Raw genomic sequence first — 17,591 nt, forward strand, 5'->3', positions numbered from 1 at the left:
AACTGTCTTAGCGCTAAGTTGATGGGTAGTAAGTTGTCTAAGTGAAATTGTGTATGCTGGAAAACTTGGCAGACACATCTAGGTAAATGCTTCACAGTGCAGTATCTGTGACTGTGCGTCTGAGAATTTAGCCGAACAGAATTAATCTGGACGAGTGAGTCGGCTGTTTTCACCTTTCAGTTTTAGGCTACTGGAGACCATCGACATGTAAACTGAAAAAAAGCCTCTTAAAAGGTAACCAAAATAGTTAGGTTGTTTCATTGCTCAATAAAGAGATGACGCTGTCGCTCAAAAGATTCATATATTTTGAAGTTGTAAGGAAGACATTCATCAGGATATGCAACTACTATGAATTGTGTCTTTCAGTGGAGTTTTTTGCTGTGTTTTTTCCCCCCAAACTAATTATGTCTGATAAAAATGTCCCTAAAACTGGTCATGAGTACTGTTTAGCTACTGCTAGGAGGAAAACTGAAGAGTTGTTGCCTTTGCAATTGGCCTGTGAGACCAGCAGCGTGCCAAGACCATTTGTTACTCAGATGAGTTATACTCCTGAGCTATGGCTGTTTGGCACGGATCGTTCCTTTTTGCTTTGCACGACTAAAAACATGTTGATAAAACACAGGTATCGTTTTGAAGCAGAAAGAAATGTGTTGGATGATGATGCTTTGTCTAACATGCCTTTCATTCTTTTGCTGCCCATCATTTTGAGGGAACACCTGTCATGGCCGATCAGAATTCAACATTGGCCTTTGCGACCCCCCAGGCCCATTTCTCAGTTCCGGCTTTTATTGGGCATCAACCTCACATTTACACGTGTATTGTCGGGAAAAAAAAGACCTGAAGCCTAAACAAAAGGTTCAAGTTGCAGTCAACGCCCGGTAGACGAAGCTGAGAAGTCGTTGCAGACATCGGCACGGATCACGGAGCCAACTGTGAGTTATCTTCATTCAACCAAACATTACAGCAGTGGTCGTTGCAGACACACCTGGTGGAGATCTGCACTCTACTGAGTGCACCTTTGCCATGATAAGTGTAAGGTAAAGAATTGGGACAGTGCTACAGTATGTAATTAATGTGTAGTACTCAATTAAGAATAGTGTATGTACAAATATCCTTCTCCTGCTGTCTTCCTTGTATTCAGCATTCACTGCGGGGGGGCTCTGTTCCACTGAACACACGCAGAAATAAGTAGAGGTTAAACAAGTACAGGTGCACATTGTTGTCCGTCTGCCTTGTCACTCAATTTCACTTTGCACCAGGGAATTACAAGTGGGGTTCAAACAGACATCATTGTCTGCAGTGGCTACAACAAATGTGTGTGTCTGTATACAGTATGTGTGTGGAAGTGTAAATGGTGGAGGCACTTCATGGCCTGGAACAATTTAAGTGTGCTGCATTTTTCAATAGTGTGAGTCATAGTTCTTTCTTAGTTCAGACCCTGGCAAAGTGCGTTGCTCAGAGCTTACTGCGTCCACAGACTGTTGGCCTCGTACTGCTTGCATTTGCGAGACATTAAATCTGTTCTCCAAACTCCCCGTTTTCAGTTCAGCTCCCGGTTCACTGTCATGACAGCAACCCCCCCCCCCCCCCCCCCACCCCCCCACCCCACCATCCTGCAGTCATGGTAACGGAGCTGTGAAAGAACAAGCTGAGGAGTATGAGACATGGGAGATGACAGACACATGGCCACATTGTGACAGAGACAGACGGAGTGAACGCTGAGTGGTTTGACACCACAGACAGCCATTTCCCCATTCTAACATCCAGCACGCAGGCAATTAGAAAGGGCAGAAGTTATGTGGGACACGGCAGAGTCAAGACAAACAGGAATGCTAGTGTTTGAGTGGCATTCAAGAGCCGAGTGAGTGGAAGTAACCGCTGAAAACACATCTTATTGTTTAGAGGCACATCCATGTATTTGTGGTCCCGAGGTTTAATTTTCTCCGCTGACATGGGACTAGCTTTCTATACAAAATGAATCATGGGCTGACCTACTGACATGAACTTTTCAGTATTCTAGCTCCAAATCCCCTATGCTACTCTTTCTGCATTCAAGAGAATATAAGCTATCAGCGTGGCTGAAAATCAATGAGATAAATGATAGAGAAATGTCCTAACATCTGAAACCCTGCACGCACACTCACAAAAAATGTTCTGCGTTCACGAATAAAACTCTTATAGCCTAATAGATACAATATTGATTTTAGTGTGGTTGGTGCAAATGTCTATGAACTTGTAAAAAAAAAAAAAAAAAAAAAACAAAGACAAAAAGCTCTTGTTCTCACTCTGCTGTGTCCTGCATAATCTGAGCTGTTTTCAGGCATTGTGCTCAGCAACAGCTCGGGAGAGGTTGCTTCTCTTGTGTGTGCAATAGATGCCCAGCATGTCTGGCACACACATAATAAAACAAATCTATCCCAAAAGATACCATTCATCCCTAGACACCAGCTCAGGCTCTCACTTCATACAAGATAGATGGTGCATAAACACACATGCAGTGATAAAATGCTCATACACACTCATGAACACTTCGATACACACGAACCCTCACTCACACAACGCTAACACACATAGACACACTTGTAAAAAAAAAAAAAAAAAAGCAGGCAGTAGCAGTAGAGGTGTAAATGTGCATGCACACACACATATTTGCACTTGCAGATACGCAGAGGGAGGAGGGGGAAGGGGGCACTGAGGCCATGGAACATACAACAAAAAGCAAGCAGACAGCCTTGAGCTATGAGCTCAGCTAAATAAATAAATAAATAAGTGAAAATCTCATTTTAAACCAGTAGCTTCACACCCGTCGTGGAGCCCACTCCTCCTCCCTGCTCTCCTCCTTTTCCTCCTCCTCTTCATATCCCTGATGAAGGTTTCATTCTGGAGAAGCACAAAGACTGCCTACCCAGCATTCATCTCCTCAACTATCCATCCATCCCACCTATCGCGTGGCCTCCAGAGGCATGCACCAGCAGCACTACACTTGACTGTGTTTTCGAGGTCCACATTGTATGGGTTTGTGTTAATCTACAGTAACAAATTCAATTGGCTCCATTTCATATTCCATAGTTTTATTATGTTGAACTTCGTGGGTCGGTAGGATGGCGCCAATTAAAGGAAGACATGTCATGGATGTCATGGGAGCTTATGAATTCCACACCGAAGACCACAGCAAGCACACAACCTTCTTATTTATCATCTAGGTTTAGCCTGCTGTAACTCCACAGGCTAAACGCTGCAACCCACCACCTCATTTAAGCCGAGTTGTAGCCGAATCCATATTGTGCTACATTGTGTAAACAAGCAGAAATAAGTAGTGGCTGTGGGCATGCGGATTCTGTGGGTGTGGATGCTGGAGAGACACAACGGATCACGGCTGTTTTGGCATGTAAACCCCACACAGATGGATGAACATCCTGCCCTGGGCTGGGTAAAACCAAATGGATTTGGTCAGACATTACACAACATCTCTTAAACGGAGCACAAGATCGTACTCTCAAAAACCACCAATAGAGGAAGAAAAGGTACAGACAAGGAGAGGGGTCTAAGTGAAGACCAAGTGAGACAGATGACACAGATGATAATGTGCCCTTCATCTTTGGGGCTACAAATAGAAGGAGGGAGGCCTTTGCCCTTAATCATATGGGTCAGCGGACCAGGAGCTGGTGGTCCCACATGGTGGGGATCAACAAGTCAAACAAAAGCACAGACACACACACACACACACACACACGCAGACATCCAGTTGATTTTAAAAGGAAGTCAATCAAATATGAGGCCCTGCTTAATAAAGTGGCATCTACCAAAATGCTAAAAAAGTTGTATTCAGTGATATTTTTGACTGCCAAGAGAAAACCAAAACGTGAAAAGGAAATGCGATGAGAGTATAAAAGGACATCTAAGTGGAATCGGTTTCCCGACTTTATATTCAGTTGTAAATAAAAAGGACGCTGTGCACTTGCATGTTCAATCATAAAAACCAAGGACAATAGCTGTTCCACTACAGTGTCCCAATGACAAAGAGTCCCATGCACACCTGCTCCACCATCATCATGATGGTTAGAGACTGTAATTAACAGCTAGGTGCAGACACACACAGACACACCTTTACACAAAATAAAACGGCCGGCTGAATCCTTCACTGTAGGTCCTTCAGCACAGTGCTCCACACACTCATTTATTCAATTACAGGTCAAAGGTCACAAGACAGTCCCATCCTACCACAATATACAATAGGACCTCCCCCACTCACTTCTCCCCATCCTCCCACTATGTCCCTCATTTATTTATCCTCCTCTCTTCACACCCTTCTGCTCAGCTGTCATCTCTCACTTCGTCTCCTCTAAATGGCTATTGACTGTGCACACAGAGCTTTCCTTCTTTGTCTGTGTCCATCACAAATGTGTCTGCCAATCACAGGCTTATGCTCTTTGTATATTCACTTCCCTGCTCTGACCAATCATATGTCTCAGAGAAACAGCAAAGTAGTGTGCAATCTTTTTAAAAATCCAAAACCTCTTTCCATTAATTTGCTCTCCTCTTCTAATATTCCCTACCGTTCCAAGTGTTGCTGCAGTTGCTCGACTAATCTATTTTCTCTGTGGTTGCCCTTTTCTCAATCATTGCCCTCTCTCCAAGCTTTCTCTCCTACGCTTATCCACCGTTACTCACTCAGCCTCTCCTACTCTCTCCTTTATTCTCTCCTTATTCCCTCTCCCCTTCACACCGAAGTCTCTAGCTCTCGCCCTGAGGGAAGTTCTCCCTTTCAACTTGCTGGACCTGGAGAGAAGACAAATCTATTCCTCTCCCTCTGTGTCACTGCACTGTTTGTCTCTGGTTACTAGCCAGGGAAGTCGATCCTGCGTGTGGCAGTCACTGTGTAACTGTGTCACTGTGTCAACATATGGCTGCTTTTGTGATGCGGGGCTCAGTAAAATTACTCATCTTCACTCAAGTATTTGGTGGTCATTCACTAGTGCTGTTTATAATGGTGTGGGGCAAAGGGTACACAAAATATACTGTACTAAATGCAAACTGTAAAACCTAACATTAGAAAGAAAGCGATATATACAATACTTACACATATATATATATATATATATATATATACACACACACACCCCATATATATATATACACATACAAATACACATAATCCATATACATACATACATATAAATATAAACACATGTATAAACACATATATACACATACATTTATAACAACATACACATACACATATATGAATATATATACATAGATATATACACACAAACATATATATGTGTATATATATATATATATATATATATATATACACATATATATACTCCATACAGACAAGGCCATGCCTCATTAATCTATCACTCCAACAAGCACCTCCTCATAACCTTCTCCTCTCCCCCACTATGCGTTTGGAACTTGTCCTGCATGAGCCTGCCAGATTTACTACCTCTGTGTTCACCGGCAGAGGTTAGATTGATATACAGTGAGCAGTAAAAGAGGAAAAAGAAGAGAAGAAAGAAAAAGAGGAAGAGATTGGAACTGAGATTTTAGCACTCCGTGCCCTCAGCACCTCTGCTGATGAGTTTTGTTCTCCTGGCATCAGTCTAGTAAGAGAGCGGAAAACTCATCACCTCTCTGGGCAACAGCAAAGGTAATTATGACTAATGAAGTGCAGACTTTTACGGCCGTACATGGGCCTAGCTGCATTTCGTGGTCATAATAGTAAACAAAGAGACACACTCTGCTGCACTGCATAAACATTACCCAGACGCGGAATCAAGGTCACCTCAGCAGATTAGCACAGCCTGTAAATGAGTTCAATTAAACAAGTTGCTAATGACTGTCAGCTAATGACCAAGTCCTACAGTAGCAGCTTACACAAAGCAAAGCCTCTGTATAACCGACACTGTCACAATCCGATCACTTACAGGTGCGGATGGTTAGTGTTGCTAAAAATGTACTATAAATGTCTATCTGCTTTGAGATTTTATCCATTCAAATATTTCAAACGAATCATTTCTTTGACATGCTTTGTAGTGCTGGACTAATCCTAGGGGATTAATGAGAAGAGATTTTGTGAAAGAAAGTAATATTCAGCTAAAATGAAATCAGTCATATAAGTGGTAAATCACACAATGGAGTAATTTCACTCTCCACAATGAAGAGAAGAAGACATGTTTTGATCAGCTAAAAATCTAGTTGCAATAATTAAACATGAGTAATGAGCTCCCCCATAATTAACCTGCTCCCCAAGCTACGTTCTTCTCTATTAGAGAGAAGATCAAGAGAGCACCAGAGACAGAGAGATAAGAGTGGGATAGGAAATGTTCACACAACAGTGAGTGAGATCAAACCCCATTTGCTTGGACCAGGGTGGAAACTTTCCGCGCAATTAAATGGCAATTCCAATCATGAATTGGGAGAGGGGATCTCATCATCGGCAGAAGCTGATGGATTATGGTTATGAGTGTCTCTGTCACAGGGCCAGGCGAGGCTCACTCACCCCCACCGCCCCTCATGCTCATGTGTTTTGTTTTAGGAGGGATAAGAAAGCGAAATGTGTTTCGACATTCATCTGCAAGGCCCTTCACAACAAGCAATAAAACTCCAAATGCACAAGGGAAGCAACCATTAAATGAGAGGCTAAAGGTCAATCCAGACCCTAGACAATTGTGGCTCCTCTGCAATCTGGTCCTGTGCCGGGTTAAATGTTATATCTTCTTATCATATATTTCCCTTATTGGGCCACATTAAAGAAAACTAAGAATTGTTGTGTTTTGGTTGCCTTAGAATAAGCCATTTACATGTACATACGGAGTGGATCCTTATAACGTAGTCCGCCATGTTGCACCGTCATGTTTCTACAGTAGCCCAGAAAGGACAAACCAAGCACTTGCTCTAGATATGGCCATTTGTTTTTTTCCAAGTTTTCACATCAGCGACCTACTACCTGAAGTAGAAGTTTATGTTGGTTGCAATCTGCAACCTCACCACTAAATGCCGCCAAATATAATAAATTGAACGGGCTACCGAACAGTCGGGAACCTGCAGTGGAGCTATGCCAAGAAGAAGCCAGCACTTTTATAACCCCAGATATTTTGTTTCCAAACACATTTTAAAAGCATCAGTAGAAATGAAATTATTCAAGACATACAAGCCTGCTTCTTGACTATACCTGTATACACAATGAAAGAAAAATGGTAAAAGACAAACATCCTGACTGATGCCCCTTGTCCTATAAAACATCATGACGTGTTTGGCATCTCTTCCTCCCAGTCAATTCATTGTAGTAGCAGACAAACTTATCCACACAGTTTCGGTTTCATGGCTGTGGTGGTGCCAGGTTTCAATAATAAACTCCTTCAGGGAGATAAAAAGTAGTCCAGTGGCTCAGTGAGGCGGCTCTTTATGTGGAGTTTTGGGTCTCAGCCAACACCATACCGCTACCAGAGGTCTAACTCTATAAACAGCTGCCCTCCTTCCCTCAACCCACAAACCGCCATGGTCTCAAAGTCCCTCGCAGGGGGGAAATGTTTAGTGTGAATACGAATAAAAACCACAATCCCAACTTATTGTATCTGCACACGACATGTGAATACTGTAGAAGTGATTGAGCACAGAAAACTCAAATATAAAGTTGAGATTTTTCAGTGAACTTTCAATGACTGAAGCAGAAATGGACAGTATTTGGAGGAACAGGAAGAGTCACCCTGTGCTCTTGTCCTCTATGCTTTCTTCCTTGGTTGCTGATTGAGGCCAAGGCAGGGTTGCTGTACACTGGCTTAGCGGCGAGCCTCTCTGAAGGAGCAGTAAAACTAACCACCAGTGGGAGGTTAAGCTACTCCAGTGTCACTTTGACAACCCACAGTGATGCCGACACACTTCCTCTGCCAAGTTCTGCGGCTGGATCCTGACAAGGACAAAAATGTTTCCCGACTCGTCCATTGGGGTCCGAGTCTCACGCCATGGATGAACAAGCTGAATAAATCATACAAGTATGACTGAGAATGTAAAGCCAGAAAGCCTGAAGGAACAACAGAGTGGATTCTGAGCTTCTTTCATATTAGCAGACTGCCGGCCGCATGGCTGGGGGAGCTGAGCCCTTCGAAGCGCAGGCTGTTGTGAGAGAAACACTGAATTATGCATCTGAGAAGGGAGGGGAGATTGGCTGCTGGCTCCAATACCACCCCCTCCTTCTTCACCTCCTTTCCCCATTCACTGACAGATAGATGAGGGCATCTAGATGAAGTTTCACAGGAGGTCAGCGCCGCACACTCAGGATTGATAGACACTGTGGGGCGTGTCCCTCTTTCTCCTGTTTTCTGCACCATTTCACAGAATTGGGGGAAACGCCACTCTCCGCCCTCTCATCCAACAGGGTGGGGGGTGGGGGGTGGGGAAGGTCCTGTCGCCTCTGGCGCGGACGTATGCTTGATGACACATTGATGACACATTTGGGCCTCTGAAATCGGCAGAGGAGGGCTATGAGGCCTGCTGCATCGATTCTCAGGGATGAACACCATTCCTTGCCACACCGTCAATGAGCATTGGGGTCAGAAGGTCACAATCTTAACTGCCTTGCCTCTCCCTTAAAAAAAAAATCAATTCCTTATTAGAACTTCATCACTATCAGAGAGGGAATGGAACAGCGTTACAATGAAGACAGAATACATTCACCTTTGTCACATATGATTATAGATGCTCTCCGGTTTCCCTCTTGTTGTTACGGAGGATTTTCTGTGGTACACTCCTTCTTTCATTAGCTGGGCCTGTACTGTTCCTCCTCCTCATTTCAACCTTTTTGCTCCTTGTCTCTTGACAGTTTATTGCCAGGCTGTTGGTTCTATTTCTGTCCATGGCCACAGGCTATACATTCTGCATATTGTGCATGTACAGATGAAACCCGCATATGAAACACCTGCTTTTGACGCACACTATAAAACATTACATTCAGCATACAGTTGTGGTTTCTTGGCAATGCAGAGAAGAAATCTCTTCTAAAGTCTGGTGAATTATTGAGAAGCTAAAGTTCCCTGCTTGTGTAGCTCAAACACACCTGTGATTGCCTCCCTGTCTTAATTGATCTTTGTTTGTCTAACCAGATGCCTTGTAAAAACGGTGTAAATCACATTCCTGGTGTCCTTCAGTGCTGCTGCTTGTGAAAAGAGTACCTCTGGCTAAATGGGGTTCACAGAGAGACGATGTTATAGATGAGGGCAGGTCCCTTAATGGATCCTCCAGACTGTCATAACCACCCAAGGCCTGTGGCAGAAACATCGTCCTGCTGTCAATTTGACTCCTGAAACTGGAGCAGTGGGCCCCTCCCCGTCCCTGTCCTCCAGACTACCTCGCTCCCCCTGACAAATGGCTGTCAGTCAGTGATAAACTGGCCAAGGCTACTAGAGACAGCAAACACGCAATAAAAGCAAGCAACATTAGAGAGACAAATAAGAGGATGATACCCTCCGTCGCAGCCAACGCATAGCTCAATATACAAAGATACAAACTTTTCTAAACAATTCACACGATTGACAAGACAATTGCCTAAAAGGCCTCCCATAGCATTAACATGCCAAATATAACTATGACTGATCACACATTAATTCATCACTCTCTTGATCCATCAATTCATTCATTTGTATATGTGTTTGTAGGCATAAACCTAATTTGAGATTATGCAAGGTCGTAAAAGGGGGGGCATAGGGGTACTATTACATCAATTTTCCAGATTATTTATGAGCTACTACAAACTGTGGCCAATCTGCAGACACAAACAACTAAATGAGTGCATAAATATAGATGACATGCTCCAGGCTTATGGCAGGAATATACGACCCCCTCAGGCTATTGGTCCGTTTCTGTTTCTTCCCCCACCTTGAGCTCTGAGATGCATTTATGTATGGAACAGGGATGGAGGGGGACGACAGTGAAGCTCTTTCCAGAGTTAGATTTATGATCTGGATAACTAGATGAGGGCAGACCAGCCTGTCGCATCCACAGTGGTACGGTATATTTCTCAGAAAGCTTACAGAACCATATAGGCGTTGAATCCATTGCCTGAATTCTACTTCCCTTGCTTCAGGTAGCTCATCTCTTGTCTGACATACAATAGCGTCAGCTATTTACGCATCTTGCTAAGGCATGAATCACCTTCTGTAGTTCATGTTACGAAACATTAAAGAAAGGGTGCAAAATAGAGAGAAAGATGATGTAATGTGTACGCATGTAACATGCACACAGACACAACATTAATATCCCACCATATGCAGGGATATGTGGTCCAGACTTAATTTGTGGCAGTGTGTCTTTCTTGACAAAGGTTGTTACCATTTCACTGACCTTGACCTGGCTGCTGTTTGAAGAGATTTGGAGCATGCTCTGTGGCTGAGGTGAGGGGAGACTCGCCGGTGGGTTGGATGACTGGAGGGGGTTCTAACAGGTTTTCCTGATGCATAACTAACTCCCGCAAGGCAAGAGACTACAAAGTACCGTCCACCTTTGGTATTCAAATCATTGTAGGTGTTCACTGAATATGATTATCTCCTTTTTCTTGAGATGAAACTTCTCCAGTAAACATTTGAATCCACCTGACTTGCTCATTCTGACCACCTTCTTCTTTTGTGCTCCTTGTGCCTTTCTTGGCCGGGTTTGTCCAAAGTAGGAATGTGTGTATTTCTGAGACGGTTGTGGTCGACGATGAAATCAATCGGCACCTCAGCTTTTACTCCATATTTATCCATCTCATTTGATCCTCCACCCATGCCCTTCCCAAGCTCTCCACATCAGAGGCCAAGGGGCTTTTCTCCCCCTTTCCTCTCCTTGTGTCGCATCATCTCGTGACTCGGGGTGTTGTGTCCTGCTAAAAGTTTACCAGTTCGTATCGTTGAGAAATGACTGATGCTACATTTTTCATGTGGGGCATTAAAAATTCAAAAGATCCGTTCCCCTTCTTCATTCTGAGACTCAAGGAAAAAAAACAAGTCTCAATAATGTATGAAAGAAAGGTTTGCTAAGAAAAGAGAGCCGGTGTGGTGCGATTGAGCTGAGGGAAGAGGGGGTGGGGTGGGGGGGGTGGGGGGGGGTGGGGGGGGGGGGGGGGGGGGGGGATGGATGATGTACGGATGGACGCAGCGAGATAGATGGAGACGGACTGAGGGAAAAAGAAGTTGTTGACCAGTGTTTTTTGATTGAGACAGGGAGAGGAAGAAGGCGTGTTTAAGTTTCGGGATCTGACCTGGTGTGGTGAAATGTTTCTCTTCCTCGTGCAGCCTTTGTCCATGGGTGTACACAGCTGGCTGCTCCTGGTGCTCTGCTCTTAGTCAGTCACGCACAGCAAACGCAGCCTGTTCCGTCTCACAATGACAAACATTCAATATACACACATATGTACAAACACACACACACAGCAGAGAAACACACAGAGCTCTCATCAGCTGATTGCCACAGGGCATATATTTGTTACTATAAAACAACATTCATCACTCAAGAGCCTGTTTGTCACAGAAAAATGTTAAACTAGCTGAAATTCCTCATTTTTAACATTCCTGAAGGCTCAACGCAGCTATTGTGAGAGCCTTGTTGGATCGCGGTAACAAGTCATGGTTGGATACACTTTACTACACAAAATGCAGAGGACTGACAAACCATAGAAGTTGTTTCACAGGAATTCATGTACGTAGAAGCACAAATTATCACAGGTAATAAAACATCAGTAGTCTCAAAGCAAAAAACATCTCAAATAAAGGTTTGAAGTGCAATTTCCAATTCCCTTCACTGTCAAAAAGGAAATGCACAAGTAGGATTCCTGAGCAGGCATTCAGTTTTAAAAAGACTGCATCAGACTTCCCTCGACATTATCATGGTTGCATCAATAGCAAAAGAATAACTCCCAATCATGTTGCACATTAAAGGACAAAATAAAAAATGCTGCACAGGTTCAGAGGCGCAGAAACGGAGAATCAATATTAGACTCCATACATTAAACTGTCACAAAAACAGCTTGAAGTGCATCAAATACATTCAGACTGTTTGAGGCACATAGGCACACATAAAATGAATGAGATAAGCATTATAAAATATAATGTTCGTCTTGTACTCTGCCAACAAAAAGGAGCCGCTGGGGTGACAAGGCCTCTCTCAGGATGCCATCTAGTGGTGCATCATAAGACATACAGGGCACAGAGGAGGTCTGCACACTGTACAGCTCCAAATGAACAGTTTATTTCTCTTTTTCTTATTTCATGGCAACATTTCGATCGACAAGATCTTCTTCAGGCAAGTGTGAAAGTGAAAAACTATGTTTGCTTGGATGTGTGCACACCCGGTCATCCCACCATAAACACATTGTACATATTCATTTAGACTATAAGAATGTTGGGGACATACCAAACAAGCTTCACTGAGAGGATATGTCATAGATTTAGGTAAAACGGTAGAATATTTAAATTTTGGCTACAATATACGCTCACAGAGGTTAAAAACTGCCACATTAGCTTCGTGATGCTGATTTTCTGTGCCACTTGAAAGCTCTCAGCGTGTGATAAATGACATCAAACGCCTCAGGGTAGGTCAATTAAAAACCAGGTCATTGTGCATATATTTGTGTGCGATACAAAGACACGCCTTTGTACATCTCTAGTGATCAGGACCAGTAAAGAATGGACGACTACCCTTATCCTTTTTCAAGACATACAAATACATGCTTCATATTCAAATCTGCAAATATATTATCACACTCACACTTTATAACCAAACGGCACAGTCACGGACGTGCACAAACTCACAGATGTTACAAAGCTCATTAGTATGGTGCGAGGCGCTATCAGTCTAATGAGTGCAGTATAAACACTTCGATCAGAGGGAGACAGCAGAGCGTCAGAACTGGGAAGGCAGAGAATGAACAGATTTCCTGCCAAAAACTTCCCAGAAGAGAATGTAGAAGATTGCAGACCCATCAACACATCGTACAGCTGGTACATGTCATGATATGAAGATAGTCAGTCTAGTAGTCCCATGTAAGGAACAAAACCAACAATGTATTAGTCATGTCCCTCAATACAGTCCGACCTTTCCTGTCTGTGGCCCTCAGGCCCAACAGAAGATCCTTAAAAATGGGTGACAAACATAAATCTTTTTTTAAAAGGCTAAATAATTCCCTAAAACAGATTGTCACTGTAATTTATTCAATCAGGAGTAAATTGTGTATTTGTTGGAGCTACTAAAAATAAACGACAGTGCCTCTGTTCATCGTAATGAAGGGCCATGTCAGCCAGGTGATGGTCTTTTCATGGAATATCTCGGCAATGCAAAACATATGGAGTCACACCAGACACTAATATCTTTTGTGGCAAAATGATAATGTTCTAAGAGTCTTTGACTGAATTTCTATGGTTACCGATAAATGCCAAGACTTTTCCAGGAACCTTGTTTTCTAAAATAGACGCTAACTAGACTATTTGCCAGTTTAGGCTCTCAAAACATTGCAGATAATTCTACTGAATCGTAGACACAAAAACACATTGAGAGACACACACACACACACACCAACACACATTTCCACTCTGTAATCAACAAATTCCGACACCAGCCAACACACACACACACACACACACACACACTCCCGCCACTATTCAACAACCCCTCTCATTGTGTTGATTTTGCTCCCTCTCCAGCTTTCATTTGGGTGTTTTATCTTTTGTTTACTGGTGGGTTTTATTCTCAGCGGCTCAGGGAGGCAAAGTGTTGGCAGAAGCTCAGTTTGATCTGCGGTCGTGGTTGAAAAGCGCCACTGGGGGAAAACGAGGGCATTTTGGAAACATAAAAACACACTGCCATGTAATTACAATGAAAATACATAAATATGAGTCCTCTTGTCAGCGAGGGAAAGTGCCAGTGTCAGCATTGTGATGGTAAACAGTCTGCGAGGGAGTGTTTGTATGCCTCAGTGGGGGTCACCTCTACAATAGACAAGCCTGAGTTTCAACTGGGAAATAAAAAGTCCGGAAACTTCCTGACAATCCAACCAGCCCTTTCAGGCATTGAGGCTGTGAGTGTGAACACAGCAGGCTGGTGGTGATTTAGCATTAACAACACCACAAGACAGATTTCATGTTTAGAGGAAAAATAAATAAAGTACAGACGACAAAGAATATCAATTAACGGTTATACTCGTATAGAGCAGATAACATCTGATTTGATTACTATTAGAAGAAATAAAAGAGAAAATTACCATCGGCACTTTGTATATTTGCCAGATTTCACCATTTATGTTCTTTGGAAGTCATACAAATGAATAACATTTGATTTTAAATTAGGGCTGGGATGAAAATTCTACACAATGATAAATTCACATTTATCTCAATAACAACACATCTAGAGATGATCTCGAGAAATACATAATGACATTGTTCCAAAATCTCAGATTGGTGGTCATTGCCTCTTAAATGTGGGGATTTGTTTCTTTTCTTAATTAACTACTCAGAAAAACGATTAATAAATGAATTAATAATGAAAATAATGTGTAGTTGAGCCAGTTGGATCAGACACATGTATATTCAAAGATACAGCAACAAAATATGCAGTATATTTCCTTGATATTCCTTTTTTTACATATCTGTTGGCATGAACCTCTGGTTAAACATCACTGGTTGTTTTGGTTGTTCTTATTTGAATTATATGGGATTCCAACAATTCACTCAACATTGTAGAATGGTTAACTTTACTTTTCCAATTCAAAAGATTTGATTTTACTGTCTGGAGTGTACATTTTAGTCCGGCATAGTGAAATATATTTGATGTCCTCCTAGTGAATGAAATACAAATCAACAGATGGTCAAACCCACATAGTTCTGCCATCCACCATCACAGAAAAACAAATCTCAGCACAGGGTGCATGTGGTAAGAGTGAGTTGTGACTGCATGGCAGCAAGACATCATAAACAGGCACCATTCCCAGCACCAAGAAGATAAGAGACACTTTAGGCCACATTAAAAAACAACAACGTTGAAACACATAATCGCTCAATTCTGATGGAGGAAATGGCATTTAGGAAAAAGAGAACCAAGGAAAGGAAAGGAGACGCTTATCGAGAGTGGCGCCATTTAAGGTCAATATATATATTTGTATTGTGTTTAGTCCCAAATATCTACTCAACTACTAGTCACAACCATTATGTGCACACATAAAAACAATCCTTTACACACACTCACACACACACACACACACACACACACAGTGTGCCCGGAAAACACTAACCTCCCAACAACCCATGCTTATCTCAACACACCCAGGCTTTCTCTCTTTGGCATTCACTCAGTCTCTCTCTCTCAAACATATACACACTGACACACACACACACACACACACACTACGCACACAAGCCTATCTTTCATCCCAAAATTCATGGAGGCAGATTTCTCTCATCCTCTACCAACCATTCTTTCTCCACAACTCTCGCAAAGCACTGTTCCCTCTCCTGTCCCAGCATTGCCTCTAAAACCTCCTTGTTTTTCGAGAAAACATCGACCAATCCACTGTCACAGCACACAATGTGGCTGCATCCTTTCTTTTCTCTCGTCTCATCTCAGTACAGTGGCTTATTTCTCCTGAAATAATCTAGTTCAACTGAGGAAGCCCCAAGCAAGTGGGACAATACTTTTCTCCTCAGCCAAAACCAGCCAAAGCTAACTCCATATGTATCCTGCGTCACAGGTTTGCAAGGTTACAGCTTAGACATATGTTCTGAATGATGTTAAATAATGGTACATAGCGACTTAGTAATAACTTCAATTGGTTATACCATCTCTATCCACTCTGTGCCACTGGTCATCATCATGCAATACAACAGGAAAGCTAAAGCTGACTCCCAAATACTTTCTTTATTGCTTTATTTCTAATAAACTGGACCTCAACTCTCACAGGGATCAGACAATAGATTACAAGAGATTTGTAACATAACAAATTATCTTTCAGAGCATTTTGGGGTCTTTTGTACAACAGCAAAAACATTGTAACATAATGTGACACAACAGGACATTTCTTGTACATTATATTTATAGCGCAAGGAATATTACATGATGGCTTTGGTGCAGCACTATATATTTGTGAGTCATCCTTAGATCCTATCCCCTGGCCAGCCTGTGCCACAGTCTAATGCTAGGCTACACTGACCCTTGGTGGTCAGATTGAAGTACTACAATCACTGTGAATCAAGCAGGGATTCTGAGTTTAGGTATTGTTTCCAAGAAAAGCCTGTTGAAACACTCGCTCAAAATTCAAAAGAAAATCTAGAATCTACCAAAAAGAAAATGCGGCCATATGCACATTATATCTCTTCTGAAATGTGATGTAAGTTTATCACAAAATAATGAGATAGCACCATCTCCAGGTACACGAGAACTATCATTTCCACAAAATGACAAAAACATGTTTTTCTCCATCTCATTTTGCAGCATGCAAGTACAAATAAGCCGATGTACTAGATAGGCCTACAGTCAAAGACTTGACATTTAACTATTTTGGAGAATAATATAAAAAGCACAGATGAGAAGAAAATGATTGGGGTCATGAAACAGAAATGCGCAAGAACGAGTTTTACAACAGTATAACAAAAATGTGATACTAGGGAGTGCAACTTCCCACAGGAGCCGTCAGAGAGTTTCTAGAAGGAGGTAAAAGAGGAGCGCTGCAAGAAACTCCCTCGCAGTCTACAAGTCAAACTTTACACCGTAAAGGTTCAACACTTACCTCCGTTTTGAAAACATTTTTGGATTCCTAAAAGAATCCCCTTTACGTGGCTGGAACAAAAATTGACCCTTATGCTGCATTATTAAGAAATAAATTAGTTTCGCGTCGTTAATGTTAGTTTTCTTCCCAAGCTGCTACTGGTTGTAGCCAGAGCCGTACAAAGAGAGAGTTGCGTCAACGCATTTTCAAAGCTCTTGAACGTCATGTGATTCTTGTAGACTTCAGATAGTTACAGGAAGTACTTGGCGGGCAAAAAGCATGGAGAGATAGGCCACTTGATTTCTAAATGGCTTTTTAAAAATATACATATTTTCTATTTTTAGGAACAACGATATCACTGAAACCTTCCTTCTGAAAAATCTGCACTGCCCAGTGTTGGTAAATTCAGATTGTGACAGTAGTGAGGACAAGATGTCACACAAGTAAGGTTGTGATCGTTGACTTTGGAGGCCGGTTTGAAAAGACAAGATCTGCTGAGTAAAGAGCTGGATCTGTCAGAATGACCATGAATGAAGCCATGAAGTCCTTGATGATGACCTGAGGCCTAGTGGAAAACCGGTGGATATAAAGAACTTGTATATGATGGTACAACATTGTGGCAATAAATGATAAAAAGAAAAATATATGAGTAGAAATGGGTACAAAACGTAGACTGTACAAACCGAGAGACAGAATTGCAATTGTAAAAAAAAGAATCGATTCACAATATTTGTCTCACTATGAGCCAGCAGCAGCTGGCACCACCAGCCTCCTCCCTTTTTTTCATGACAATTTTTACAAATTAAAACCAAATCATTATTTACCTGGTAAAACCAAAAAAAGACAATCGTTATTACATTTC

This window comes from Pholis gunnellus (genome assembly GCF_910591455.1).
Source record: "Pholis gunnellus genome assembly, chromosome: 7".
Classification (NCBI taxonomy): domain Eukaryota; kingdom Metazoa; phylum Chordata; class Actinopteri; order Perciformes; family Pholidae; genus Pholis; species Pholis gunnellus.